General features: G+C 36.5%; 1 protein-coding gene and 1 long non-coding RNA gene across 3 annotated transcripts in view; one reads left to right on the plus strand and one right to left on the minus strand.

Annotated features, from left to right (window-relative positions):
* The window catches only part of SKOR1 (SKI family transcriptional corepressor 1), an 83,906-nt gene that overhangs the window by 71,613 nt on the left and 280 nt on the right, over positions 1-12,013 (minus strand). The window lies entirely within an intron of this gene.
* The window catches only part of LOC309552212, a 603,675-nt gene that overhangs the window by 32,842 nt on the left and 558,820 nt on the right, over positions 1-12,013 (plus strand). The window lies entirely within an intron of this gene.

A 12,013-nucleotide genomic window follows, 5' to 3' on the forward strand; every position in this document is an offset into this window, starting at 1 on the left:
TTTTTTTTGATCTGCAGACACCACATCATTCGATTCTACTCCTGAGGAAGTGAATTAAGTTCATGAAACGCGTTGAGAATTGGGATGGACTTGATTTTGGCATTGATGATTATGATCATGTAATATGCATGTTTGTGTGAGAATTTTGGAGCTCTAACGTTAGCAGAACAGTCAGCCTATTTCATTTAGGCATGGTCTTCTTGCATTGTTTTATTGTAAAAAAAAAAATCAATTTTAAATTGTAATGTTGTCTGTGTTGTCCCTTATTTAAAGCCCCATGGGCATTTTAATTATTAGAGCATGTGACTATTCAGGATGGAGGTACATCAACCCATGTACTTGATTACATTATACTATTATTGTAGTATTATTATATTTACTGTACATGTGACAATTATTTCCCTCCTAAAGCTGCCATACATTATACAATATTCCTATTTCATTTCCTTTAGATTTGCCTTCAACTATGTAGTGCAGGGGCCTGCCTGATTGCATACAAATTAAAAGAGTTAAAAACTTGTTGGAAAAAAAAGAGTTAAGGTTTGACCTCATATTATGTGGTTTTGGTATCTAAAGGAAAATTATATAATGTTAGACCAGCATAAGAGATCACACTGTAAAACTCCTATCCAATCACATGGATCACAAGGGTCAGGATTGTTCTATTTACTGCACATTTTACTGCACATGGGGCAAGTATTTCCCCTCTAGAAGAGATCATAATGCAATGAGATGCATGGACAATGCAAAACTTTACACAAGGATCAGGAGTGTTGTACTTATTGCTCATGTGGGCAAATACTTCCCCTGTGGAGCATATAGAAGACAATTGGGATTGTTCTTATATTTTCTGCACATAAGGCAAATATTCGCCCTGTAAGATATCACAGTGCAAAACTACCCCAATCACATAGAAGAGAATGATCAGGAGTGTTACATTTACTGAACGTGGGGCAATTATTTCCAGCTGAGATCACAATGCAAAACTCTACCCCAGAGGCGTAACTAGAACCTTCAGGGCCCCGATGCAAGAAACCATGAAGGGCCCCTCAGACCCCTGGCCGGGGTCCTTCCCTTCAAGCCTGGGGCTCTTCCCACTGATCCTGGGGCCCTTTCCACTGATCCTGGGGCCCTTTACTCTCATTGTGGGGCTCTTTATTACGGTCCCGCAGGGGGACCCTTCACAAGTTCTGCAGTGGGCCCCCTTCCTGCCATCTTGGGACCTCCCCACGGTGGTGCAATGCCAGGGTCCGGTCGCAAGTGTGACCTTTGCGATCCTGGAAGTTCACCCACTGGTATCAGTAGTTTTTTTTTTTTTTTTGGTATTTTAATTGTATTATTTTTCATAATTTTATTTTATTTTTTACAATGTCACTGACTATGACTCTGTCCATTCAGAAAAAGGAAGGAGCTGGTAAATTAAATATTTAACGACCCCTTCCTGGTTCTCTATTGTGACACATACCCTGCAGCAGCCGGCAGGAGAGGGGAGGGAGCACAGTGTGGGGGCAGCACATGGGGGGGACCAGGGGAGCACACAGGGGCCTAGAGAATAGAAGAACACAAGTGAACTGGATAGGAGGAGTGGCGGGGGCAGTATACAGAGGAACCAATCTCCTCCATTTTCCTCCTGCAGCTACAGGAGAAAAAGGAGGACAGTGATTTCTCTACATGCTGCCCCCCACCGCCCCTCCTATCCAAGTGTACAGGGGAGCCACACAGGACCAATGGAGCATGGGGCCCGGTTGCATTTGCAACCCCTGCAACCCCTATAGTTATGCCCCTGCTCTACCCTGATCACATAGATGACAATGATCAATGACAATGCAAAACTTTACACAATGATCAGGAGTGTTGTATTTATTGCTCACAGGGGCAAATATTTCCAGATGAGATCACAATGCAAAACTCTACCATGATCACATAGATGACAATGATCAACAAACTTTACACAATGATCAGAGTGTTGTATTTATTGCTCACGGGGGCAAATATTTCCCCTGTGGAGCATATAGAAGACAATTGGGATTGCTATTATATTTACTGCACATGGGGTAATGATTGCCCCTTAAATCACACTTGAAAACTTTACCTCAATCACACAGAACACAATGTTCAGGAATATTATATTTACTGTACATGGAGCAAATATTTCCCCTCTAGGAGATCACAATGCAAAACTCTGCACAGATCACATGGAACACAAGGGTCAGGATCTGTATCAAATTCACTGCCCATGGGGCAATTATTGAGATATGTGATGAGAGCTCAAAGACGTGATTACCAAAAACCTTCACCAATATGAGATGAAGCATCTGACACGTTTCGAAATTGTAAGTTTATGACCTTCTTCAGGTATGCTGGGGTAATTATTTTTCTTCTAGAAGAGATTACACTGCAAAACAGTGACCCATTCACATAGAAAATAGTGTTAAAGAAAGTTATATTTATAATTGCCCCATGAGCAGTAAATAAAATAATGATCAGAGTATTCACATGTACTGCCCAAGGGGCAAATATTTCCTCTGTATAAAGAGGAGATCACACTGGAAAACTTTAGCCCCCCCCCCAAATCACAGAATGTTAAGGATAGGCATGTAATTGCCCCAGGTGCAGTAAACATAACAATGATCAGAATATGTATATTTATTGCCCAGGGGCAAACATTTCCCTTCTAGAAGAGATAACATAGAGTACAATGATCAGGATTATAGTATTTATTGTAACTATGGGAAATATTTCCCATCTAGATCCCATAGTGTACAATGATCAGGATTATAATATTTATTGTAACTATGGGAAATATTTCCCTTCTAGAAGAGATAACATAGAGTACAATGATCAGGATTATAATATTTATTGTAACTATGGGAAATATTTCCCTTCTAGAAGAGATCACATAGAGTACAATGATCAGGATTATAGTATTTATTGTAACTATGGGAAATATTTCCCATCTAGATCCCATAGTGTACAATGATCAGGATTATAATATTTATTGTAACTATGGGAAATATTTCCCTTCTAGAAGAGATCACATAGAGTACAATGATCAGAATTATAATATTTATTGTAAATATAGGAAATATTTCCCATCTAGAAGAGATCACATAGTGTACAATGATCAGAATTATAATATTTATTGTAAATATTGGAAATATTTCCCTTCTAGAAGAGATCACCCTGAAATGGGATACACAGATATTGGAAGACTTTACACCAATCGCAAAGTATAATCAGGATATTTATTATTTGCTCCAAATGGGGCAAATATTTCTTTTCACACAATGGGATTGTAGATCTAACAAGATCTAGATCTACCAATAAGTATACAGTGCAGGGGCCTGCCTGATTGGATGAGGTGTAACGTGTGAGCTGATCACATAGTATTCACATATACCCCATCATATAGTATTTTTTTTTTTGTGCAAATGGGGGAATATTTTTTTCACCCATAAGTGAGTACATTGCAATGAAATACAGAGACACTGCAAAACTTTACCCCAATCACACAGAACACACACTGTACAATGATCAGGATCGTTCCAAGTACTGTAACAGGGACATATTTCCTCTCTAGAAGAGATCACATCGGAAAACTCTACACCGATCACACAGAACACACACAGTACAATGATAAGAATTTTACTGTAAATGGGGATTTATTTATTCTCTGCAAGAGATCTGCACCGAGATACAGACACTGGGCTCCTTCACCCCATTACTCTATATTATATTTACTGTAAATGGGGAAAAATCTCCCCTCTAGAAGAGATCACATTGGGAAAACTCTACACCAATCACATAAAACACACACTGTACAACGATCAGGATTGTGTGAATAGGTAATTATTTATCCTCTGAAGGAGATCACATTGCACACATTGGACTCATTCACCCCATTCTGATAGAACACACTGTACAATGATCAGGAGTGATATATTTACTGAAAATGGGCAGATATTCCCCACATTGGAAAGCCCTGATCACACACAACACACTGTACAATGATTAGATCGGTGTATTCCTTTTACTGTACATATGCAATTATTTATCTTATGGGAGAGATCACATTGCCATGGAATATACAGACACAGCCAAACTTTTCCCCTATTACTGTACAGGGCACACATTGCACAATGATCTTGATTGTTATATTCATTTACTGTAAATGGGGAATTATTTATTCTCTGGAAGAGATCGCACTGCCCTGACATACACAGACATCTTCCAACCACACAGAACACACACTGTGCAATAATCAGGATACTTATTATGTATTGCAATTGGTACAACTATTTCTCCTTTGGAAGAGAGAACACCCATTATACACAGACATGGGGCTCCTCCACCCAATACTGTACAATGATCAGAATGGTTTTATTCGTTTACTGTAACTAGGATAAATAATTATCTGGAAGAGAGATTACATTACACACACACACCGAGCTTCCTCATCCCAATACTGTACAATGACCAGAATAGTTATATTTTTTTTACTACAACAGGGATATAAATATTTTTTTCTGGAAGAGAGATCACACTACACCCCAATCTCATAAAACACAATCATGATATTTCTCCTTATTTACAGAAATTGCATGGGACAAACATTTCTCCTCTGGAAGAGATCACACAGGGACACAATGAGATCCCACTGACCTAATACCCAGACACCAGTCTCATGGAATACAATGATAAGGATCTTTACTGTAACTTGGAAACATTTTTCTCTGGAAGAGACATTTCGGAGAATCATTTACTGCACTGAAATACACAGAAACTGGGCACCTTTCCCCCAATACTGTATAATGGCCAGGATAGTCATATTCATTTACTTCAATATATATATATATATATATATATATATATATATATATATATATATATATAGTAATTACAGTATATTCAGCTTTACTGAACTGATATTTCTGCAACAGGATACATTATCAATGGAAAACTAATCAAAATAAATATGTAAATATACATATGTATATATATATATATATATATATATATAACTAATTTATAGATAGATAAATAGATAGGTACCTACAGTAATATCTACAGAATATCTACATATCTACAGTAATTAGCTTTACTGAATTGATATCTCTACTCTAGGATACATTAATACTGGAAAACCAATCACATAGAACACCCACTGTACAATGATAAGCATATTATCTTTATTTATTGCAGCTAGTACAAACACTGGACAGACACTGGACTCCTTCATCCGAATCATATACCTATAACAAACTCTGTACAATAGCCAGGAAAAAGTAAATAAATGAAAAAATAAAAATATATATATGTACACATATATATATATATATATATATATATATATATATATATATATATATATATATATATGTGTATGTATATATATATATATATATATTAGACTGCAGCTAGTACAAATATGTCTCAAATTCTAATTCTTATTAATTTAATCTGCAAATTTCTAGATTTAGTGTCTACTGTATATTATTTGTTAAAAAAAAAAAATGAATTAAAAATAAATAAAGACATAAATTAAAACATCCTGGAGTGTGCCATTTTATTTTGACGTCATATACTAATAAGTTTTCTAAGCATACTAAATAGAATCTATAGGAAGGAATATAAATTAAATTATTAAATATATTTGGCTCGCTTTCAGGAAATAATCTAATTTAAATGGCGAGTTGTTTAACTTTGGCCAATGCGTTTAATGGTTTTCCTTAAAAAAATAAAAAATAAATAAATAAAAAGTGTATATTTAACATAGTGTGTTTTATTGCCTTTTTACATTTTTTTATTTATTTAATTTAATTTTTTTTTAATTTTTTTTTTTTTTTTAATAATTTACCCGTTGATTTAACCAAATTCTAGTTTGAAAGCCCGCAGCAGCCTATTTTTCTAAAGTAGTGACCTAATTCTGTGTTCCCAAGTTACAAACTCTCCAATTTCTTACAACCTTTTTTTTTTTTTTTTTTTTTTTTTTTTAATGATGATTGAAAATGCTTTTTATCTCTTTGATTTCCTCCCTTCAATCAGTTCTGTTCTATTGTCGCACTGAGATCTGCCCTGTGCTAGGTCTATATGTCAGTGGTTATGTTTTATTTTTCTCTATTTTTATTCTAGAGATCATATGGCGGCTGCCCCAATACCAATTTTCTGGATTTAGAAGCCCATTAAATGCCCCCCAGTGCAGTTGTGCGGCTCTCTCCAACGCCCAGAACAGCCAGGGTTGGAGATAAATAAATTATGAGTCAAAGTAGTAAAGAAATGTTTAAAAAATGAACCGAGTACTTATGGTTCACCAGAGACTGCAACAAATATACAAACACAGTGAATCAAAAGCGAACAATAAAACGTGTGTAAAACATTCGGGCACCGAATCCGCAATATGATCATAAAAAAAAGGGGAAATAAACATTGTAAATAGAAACTAAAACAATTTTTATATGTGCAGTAATCTGCCTAAAATAAAAACAAAATAAAAATAAATTAAAACTATATGCAGATGTATCTTTGCTTTAATTATTGTGTCTGTACAATAATCTGTATAATGAAAGAAAAAAAAAAAAGAAAAATACAAAAAAGAAAATAATTTTTTTTTTAAAGCTAATATGTAGACAATGTATCTTTTTCTTAAATTTATTTGATCCGTGAAATCTGCTTATAAAAATAAATAAATAAAAAAAAAAAAAGCTATATGTAGACAATGTATCTTTACTTTATTTCTTTTTAAATTGATACAAGTCAACATTTGACATCTTCTCAATTCTAAAAGTCTAGCTTTACAAGTTACAAAAATAAATCTGAATATTATATAATATAATACAAATTTAGGGTTATGCTTATTTTATGTCGTTTAGATTTAATTTGGTCTGAACATTTTTTAAACTGATTGTTAATCTTCGAAAATTCAAAGTAACAATTTGCTCTTCTGATAGTGTTTTAGATTATAATTATGAAGTCTACTGAGGAAATGATAAGATACATCCTATAATTAGATGAGTGTAGAAAGAGAAGGCTGAGGAAGACCACATTTCTTCTACATCGGAGGGTATTGGTGTCTAATTAGATTAACCAGACAGGCAGAGAAGTTCAGGAATACCTGATCCTAAGCTGACAATAGCACCCTGTGTCCCTTTGTTCCCTGCTTCACCCTGACTGTGCTTTTTGACCAAAGCCTGATCTTGACCTTCTTTTTATATGACTCCCAAAGCTGACCACACACCATGCAATCTAATTGTACATCCTCCTTTAGATCTGGCATGGACTATAAAGTGCAAGAGCCTTCTTGATTTGATTATTTTAGTTTGTCTTCTTAATTTATTGATGTGGGAATTTAGAATTTTGGTAGATTGTATAGTGTTTGACCAAAGTCTGAGCTTGACTTTCTTTTATTTGACTCCCAAAGCTGGCCATACACTATACAATCTTGTTTGTACAATCTACATTTAAGTATGTAGGGCAAGAGTTTTCTTGATTGGATACAAATTGAATGGATTGTTTAGGTTTGTCCTCATATTTTTTGGTTTCGGAATTTAGAATGTTGGTCATTCCAAAGGAGATTATATGGGGCAGCCATCCTGCACCAAGGTTCCTCCAGAGGTTGCTAGGGGGTCCTTGAGCTGTGGCGGATTGACCTCCAATTTGCTGGTGTCCACAGTCATAAGACCAACACCACTTGGCAAAACCAGGAGCATGATACCAATGATCACCAATGACCTCCTTGGTAAGGGTGCCATTAGGACAACTATGGGGTTTTATTCTTCCTACTAACAATGCATAACACATTTTTCCTATCGCCCCAGATAAATTGGTTTTAGTAAGTTTCTTCAAGATCTGAAAATGATTTTAGGGGTTCCTCTGAGGTAGAAATGTTGAGAAAGGCTGGTATAGGGTATTGCCATCTAAAAGTGTCCTTCTAAAATTTACCATTCTTTCAGCTAGAAAAGTTGTGTCCTTCCCTGAGCCTCACACATCATCCATTCTGTATTACTTACTCCATAATGAATAGCTCTTCCCTCCCTACCAGCCCTATCTTGTTACCTTCTGTTGACCAGACAGTCAATCTCTTGTTTAATTTAAAATGCTCAGGTGGTCCAAGTGGCCAGTTTACTATTGAATGGACCAACCCCAGCCAGGAGTGGACTGACCCCAACCAGTAGTGGACTAACATCATCCATTCTGTATTAGTTACTCCATGATAGATAGCTCTTTCCTCCCTGCAGGTCCTAGCCTGTTACCTTCTGTTGACCAGACAGTCCCCATCTCTTGTTTTATTTAAAAAGCTCAGGTGGTCCAAGTGGCCAGTTTAGTGTCCTGTGGACTAATCCCAGCCAGGAGTGGACTAACCCCAGCTAGGAGTGGACTAACATAATTTCTTCTGTAATAGTTACTCCATGATAAATAGCTTTCCTCCCTATAAGCCCTATCTTGTTACCTTCTGTTGACCAGACGGTTCCCATCTCTTCTTTGATTTTAAAAAGCTCAGGTGGTCCAAGTGGCCAGTTTACTGTCCTGAGGACCAACCCCAACCAGGAATGGACCAGCATCATATTTTCTGTATTATTTACTCCATGATAAATAGCTCTTTCCTCCCTACAAGCCCTATCTTGTAACCTACTGATGACCAGACAGACCCCCATCTCTTGTTTGGTGATTTAAATAGCTCAGGTTGTCCAAGTGGCCAGTTTACTGTCCTGAGGACCAACCCCAACCAGGAATGGACTAACATCATCTTTTCTGTATTATTTACTTCATGATAAATAGCTCTTTCCTCCCTACAAGCCCTATCTTGTTACCTTCTGTTGACCAGACGGTTCCCATCTCTTGTTTGATGATTTAAAAAGCTCAGGTTTTCTTGATATATAAAAAAAAAAAAAAAAAAAGCTCAGGTTGTCAGAGTGGCCAGTTTACTGTCCTGTGGACTAACCCCAACCAAGAATGGACTAACATCATCTTTTCTGTATTATTTACTCCATGATAAATAGTTCTTTCCTTCCTACAAGCCTTATCGTGTTGCCTTTTGTTGACCAGACGGTTCCCATCTCTTGTTTGATTTAAAAAGCTCAGGTGGCCCAAGAAGCCAGTTTACTGTCCTGTGGACCAACCCCAACCAGGAATGGACTAACATTTCTGTATTATTTACTCCATGATAAATAGTTCTTTCCTCCCTACAAGCCCTATCTTGTTACCTTCTGTTGACCAGACAGTCCCCATCTCTTGTTTGATTTAAAAAGCTCAGGTTGTCCAAGTGGCCAGTTTACTGTCCTGTGGACCAACCCCAACCAGGAATGGACTAACATCACATTTTCTGTATTATTTACTCCTTGATAAATAGCTCTTTCCTCCCTTTCTTGTTGTCTTCTGTTGACCAGACAGTCCCCATCTCTTGTTTGATTGAAAAAGCTCAGGTGCTCCAAGTGGCCAGTTTACTGTCCTGTGGACTAACCTCAGCCAGGAGTGGACTAACCCCAACCAAGAATGGACTAACATCATCTTTTCTGTATTATTTACTCCATGATAAATAGCTTGTTCCTCCCTACAAGCCCTATCTTGTTGCCTTCTGTTGACCAGACAGTCCCCATCTCTTGTTTGATTGAAAAAGCTCAGGTGCTCCAAGTGGCCAGTTTACTGTCCTGTGGACTAACCTCAGCCAGGAGTGGACTAACCCCATCCAGGATCTCCCTGCCCCATGGACAATGGAAGAACAATCTGAATAATTGCTCTATTCAAGCAGCATCTGAGCATTGCCCTGCACATAGGGCACTTATATTGTTAGCCGCAGGCTGTTTGTTCGCACCGTCCAAGCCCAAACAAACCATAATTGCTCTTATCTGTCATGTTCAGCCATACATATAATACAGATCTGCTATTTCACCTCCAACGTCTGCTCTCCATTCCTAATTCATTTAAACCTGTATTGCCGACCAGTACTACATGCAGATCGTAAATGGATTATTAAACGCCCGATTTGTTTCTGTTACTAATTTCTTTGTTCTAAAAATTCCCTCCCTGTTTAATCCTTTTTGGAGTTCTTTAATTATTTATTTATTTATTTATTTATTTTTTGTGCCTTTCCAAATCCAGATCTTCGTCCTTTCAAAGTCTTCACAGGGGATAATCCCGGAGAAGATTAGTTTATTTAACTGTACCAAGTCCAACAAGAGAGCGGAGAGGGAGAGACTAAAGAGGGAATAAAGCGAATAAAAGCGGCTTACCCTAAAGAGATCACCTAATGAAGGAGATTGCATTGTAATTACATAGAATGGGCACGCACGGCTGCTGGCAACAATGGTGGAGGGTGTCTGGGTTGTCACCTGGAGATGTTTTCTGGGGTCACCGTTTTTCTCAATGCACCTTGGAAACGGTCTTAACGTTTTAAAGCGTTCTAAAGCGTTTTGAAACGTTCTAAAGTCAGCACTACAACCATTAACACAGGGCAGGACAGCGGTTTGGTATTTAGCACTTCTATCTGGCATTACTGGGGTCCCCAGTTAAGCATGGCCATCCATTATACAAATTTCTTTAGATTTCCCTTCAACTATACAGTGCAAAGGCCTGACTGACTGCATACCAATTGAAAAGTGTTTAGGTTTGACCTATTTATGTGGTTTTGGTAAATCTAAAGGAAAATTGTATAATGCATGGCCAGCTTTAGGACACTATCTGCATAAAGTTTGCATGTGCAGTTCCAGAAGTGAATTGGCTCTGGCAAGTATGGATGTGAGATAGGAACCTTAGGCCAGCCATACACTGTACAATCTCCTTTAGATTTATGAAAACTTTGTAACATGGGGACAAACCTAAATATTGCATTCGATTTTGATTCAAACCAGACAGGCCCATGTCAATGGGAGATTCTATAGTGCATACAGTACTATATGTAACCATTCAATTGTAAGCTCTTTGAGGTCAGGGACTAATGTGAATGTACAGTATGTAAAAAAAAAAAAAAAAAAACATATATATATATATATATTTTTTTTTTATTTTTTTTTTTTTTGTGTGTGTGTGTGTGTGTGTTTCCTGGCTATTGTTCTGAACACACACACATATATATATATATATATATATATATATATATATATATATATATATACACACATACAAGTAATCATTTTTATTTTATATATATATATATACACACACACACACACACACACATATATATATATATATATACATACATATATATATTTAACTCTTTAACTTGGTTTCTTTTTATATTAATATATACCTGCTATATATACATATATATACATACTATATATACATATATGTATAAATGCTTAACTTGGTTCCTACAATTTATATATATATATATATATATATATATATATATATATATATATATATATATATATATATATATATATATATATATATGTGTGTGTGTGATTAACTTGTTTTCTTTGTATATTAATACATACCGACATATGTCACAAACTCCAGAACTGCCTTGTCTTGCTTTGGTTGTATATCTACGATCAGCACTGGGGTCCCCCGTTTGAACACCGGCCAGGGGACACTATCTGCATGGAGTTTGTATGTGCTCCCTGTAATTGCCTGGATTACCTCCCAGGCTCCACTTTCTGGGTTAGCTGGCTCCTGTCTAAACTGACCCTGGTATGAGTATGTATGTGAGGGGCATTAGATTGTAAGTTCCTGGAGGACAGACTGATGGGAATGCACAGTATGTACAGCGCTGCCTTTATTGTCAGCGCTAAATTTATTTATATACCGGGGAATTAAAAAAGGATGGACTTGTCTCCTTTGTATAGTACATGGCTACGTATGTTAAAAAAAAAAAAAACTCTGGAGTTGCATTGCTTTTGGTTGTGTATCTAAGATCAGCACTGATCCCCAAATTCCTATCCTGGCCAGGAATGCATCTGCATGGAGTTTGTATGTCTAAGATGTAGTAACCTGATGTGAATGTATAGTATGCACATTTGTATATAATGGAATCTGTAGACATAGTAAGAAGTCCATCACCCAATATCTT

Source organism: Pelophylax lessonae (assembly GCF_965119305.1).
Source record: "Pelophylax lessonae genome assembly, chromosome: 4".
NCBI classification, from domain to species: Eukaryota; Metazoa; Chordata; class Amphibia; order Anura; family Ranidae; genus Pelophylax; species Pelophylax lessonae.